The sequence below is a fragment of the Phalangium opilio genome, unplaced genomic scaffold, assembly GCF_054372755.1.
Source record: "Phalangium opilio isolate 3A_F unplaced genomic scaffold, DU_Popi_V2 ptg000089l_1, whole genome shotgun sequence".
NCBI classification, from domain to species: domain Eukaryota; kingdom Metazoa; phylum Arthropoda; class Arachnida; order Opiliones; family Phalangiidae; genus Phalangium; species Phalangium opilio.
The window spans coordinates 1,792,114-1,795,910 of NW_028324194.1; the positions used below are offsets into that span (position 1 = coordinate 1,792,114).

The 3,797-nt window shown below is 37.5% G+C and overlaps 1 non-coding gene across 1 annotated transcript; it reads right to left on the minus strand.

The window, feature by feature from the left end:
- Positions 1-1,658: 1,658 nt before the first annotated feature.
- On the minus strand, positions 1,659-1,731 carry TRNAV-CAC (transfer RNA valine (anticodon CAC)). Its single transcript has one exon. It is a non-coding gene; the product is annotated as a tRNA-Val (tRNA).
- Between the last annotated feature and the right edge of the window lie 2,066 nt (positions 1,732-3,797).

The window sequence follows — 3,797 nt, forward strand, 5'->3', positions numbered from 1 at the left end:
CACGTGGGATTTCATGTCATTTGGCTTCTCGAATGAATCTAGGGTAAATTAATCCGGTAAGTGTCCAAACGAAGCTTTCAATGTCATTTTTATAAACTAATAAGACAGCCGGGCGAAAGGTCCTAGGTAACAGAAGTAATGCGTAATTCGTCCGTTTGGACAATCATAAATAAAAAAGTGAAAGGTCAATATTTAAAGCATAGCGCGGCTCCAGTGGATCCCCTACAAGGTGACTTTCCTCTTGAACTCCGGGTTTGGCTTGACAAAGGCTAGTGGGCGGGATTTATACGTGCACGTATAAATCCCTCCCACAAATGCCTCTAGCTCTGCCAAGCCAAAACAGGAGTTCGTAAAGAAAGTCAACTTGAAGGGGATCCACAGGAGCCGCGCTAAGCTTTAAAGCGTTCTTTCGAGATACCGAATTGCATGAAATCCAAATGAAAACTAACAAGACATCAGGGCGAAACGCCCTTGGTAACAGAAGTATTAAGCAATTTGTCTATTGTACATTCGTACGAAATCTCTATCTATTTGGTCCTTTTATATCTGGAGGACGGATGCGGGTTTTACGTAGAGAGAAAGAGAGAGAGAGACAGAGACTGAGTGATAGAATGAGAGTAAGAGGGCTTAACTCGGAATTAAAAGAATGTTTTAATGAGAGTAAGAGGGCTTAGTTCGGAATTAAAAGAATGTTTTAATGAGAGTAAGAGCGTTTAATTCGGAATTGAAAGAATGTTTTAATGACTTCCTCAGAAGTCTTAATTGTTGATTAAACAATGTTTTGGTAAACTCTGAACTCCTTCCCTCACCGCAACCCCAGTAGCACAAGCCTTCCGCATAACAGTCCGTTAAAAGTCGAATAGTCGGTTTACGGTCCAGTCAGCTGTACCATGCTTATTCCGATTCTTTTCCGACTCATGAAGCCGACTACTTCTTTTAGTTGGCAATGCCGACATCTATCTGACAGTTGGAACAGAGATGGTTTAAAGTAGGCTTGCCTACCGTCTAGAAAATTCCAACTTATTTTTTGCCAATTGATTACCGACTCTCTCGCGCTAGTCGGTATTGTGACGTTTAAGAAGAGTAAAATTAAAAGCAAAGTTATTCTTAGGCCTTCTTTTTCCGTGGGACGGTTTTTTTACTTTTACTATTCCGCATATGCCACCAAATTTTTTTTGTTATATATTTAACTGCAAAGCAAGAAAACACATCTGATTTTCTAGTTTGAATTTTCCCTCCTGTAATTTCTCGGGTCAGGTGACACGCCTCTGTTCTAAGATAACGCCATGCACGACATCATCGAAGAGGGCGCTGCTAGTGCGAAAGCAAGTTAGCCTTTCCAGTATCTCTGACGCGGCTGGGTCGTCAGAATGTTTAAACGAGATTTTTGTGGTCGAAAATGATTAGTTCTAGGCTTGCTAACTTTAATTTCATCGCTAAGGTTCTTTGTCACACTATATAAACTAAAAACGTCTTCGTTTGTCACGTAAGGTTTGAATTTTGTTATTGAATTATCAATTTATCTACCTTTTAGAGCCAGTTTTATGCATAAGCCTTTGCTTTTTTACGTGATAACCACTACACCATAGATACGTGATAATTCTGAGTTTTTCAAGAGATGTAGCTTATTTTAATGTCCAATCACGAGGGTCAAAATATGTATCTACCGGTGCTCGAACCTGGGACCTTCCGCATGTGAAGCGGACGTGATAACCACTACACCATAGATACGTAGTAATACTGATTTTTTCAAGAGATCTAGCTAATTTTTATGTTCAATTACGAAGGACAAAACATGTTTTTTTTCATCAAAACTAAGGTAAGGTTAACGGTTATACTAAGTGGGAGGCGTCGTTTAGCTGTGGCGTAGGTGCTGGCCACTACCCAGCAATGTATTGTAAAGAGACCATCCCACAGCTTCGTAGATAAAGCTTATAATATTTCTGTTTTATCATAAAACAGAGCAATTTTCAAACACTTAAAACTAATTAAATGTAAGTAAATGCTATCTAATCTTGAAAAGAAAAAGTTTTATTATAATAATTAACGATTATCGATAAATAATTTCAATTCGAAACGAAATGTGATGTGATTGAATTAATCACAAAAATTCCGTATCACACACAAAGACACCTATTGCCAGAGCGCTTACAACAAACTTCATACCAGTGCCAAAGTGTCCGTTATGGTTAACTTAAATTTCGGACGTTTAGAGAACAGCCAACAAGTTCTTGTGCTAAAGGACGCTGGATCTTTACTATGCTTAGTTACGAAGGGGCAAAACAGTCTAGATCAAACAAATTGTCCATGGTCATGGGATTGTATGGTTTTTTACCGTCATAGGTGCATTATGAAACATTTTGGATTTTTAACATAGCTATACGAATTATATTTACAATATTCAGAGTAAAATATTTCTACAATAGAAAAAATATCAATTATTGTTTCCGTTCTGTCATTATCATTTTTCAACTATTATTAAGAGTGTTAGGCGTTATTGTTGTATTTTTGAAAATTTATCAACAAAGTACAGTACATCAACTGCCAATCAAAATACCGCAATATTTGGACGTTGAAGAAAATTACTTCACCCATTCATGATTCTAAGACTAACGTTTTAGTAGGGTTCACTCATACTATAAGGGGAGACCAAACTCAAAATCGGAAAAGGTTTTAGGCTTGGAATAAACTACCAAATACCCTAAAAAGTGAAACCAACATTAAAAATTTTAAAAAACAATTACAAAGCGTCAGAGAGCTATTGAAAGACTGAAAGAAATTAGACTATGATATAGGAGTACTTTTAACTTTAACTTATTTAGGAAAAGTGTAATTTTAATTTCAAAATAATCGGACGCGACTGAAAATCAGACTATGTACCTGAGATGGCTGATCCCAATAAAAGCCTCTATTTTTTATTTATTTATTTATTTATTTAGGCTTTTAGGGTTTCTATGTTTGTTTTCTAAACGCTATTTTATAAATGGGAGCAGGAGCGACAGCAACCGTTTTGTAGCAGTATAAGTTCTTATCTGTTCCATTAAGCCAACAAAACTCGACATTTCTCTGTATACGATGATCACAACGTATTTCCATGGATTACAATAATTTTTCACCTGACTAGAAGATTGCGATGTTTACTAGGATTATGTGGATGGATATCCATCGAATGACTAACATTACACGGACGAGACTGCAAATTATGAAAGGGTTGCCTGTTGTTTGTCAATAAAACATGGCATTAGACAAAGACTGGTGGATCCTAGTTTTCTTCCCTCTACTCTCTCCGTCGTACGTTTGAAGGGGAGTTTCATAAATCCAATCACCGTCTGATGAACTTTGACGGTGCGATAAGTGTTGATGTTGAGGCTCACGTTTTTCACTCACTTTCTTAAACTCGTTAACCTGCGTCAAGCACTCGCTGATAGGCTTTCGACTTCTCTTTGGCGCTTCTCGCGACTGACCGCATTGAGGACATATCTTACACTCGCATTCATTGGAATTGTGCTCAGGGATACTTGAGGAATACGTTTCCAATTCAATTCCTCGTAGACTTCGCTCAGTTCCTGTATTCTTCGAAGCACACCAGATTTCACCGAACAAGACGAAAATGGACAGAGTGGCAAAAGCCGCGAATACAAGAAATATGACGCTGACATCACGGAAAAAAACCTTCGAAAACTCCATCCCTTGTTTTTGGTTCAAATATTTCGAACAGGATTTCTTGTTCAGAAGGTCATTTGATCGGATTTGATGTCCAGTCTCCCAATAATGCATAACTCTAGAAATAAAATATA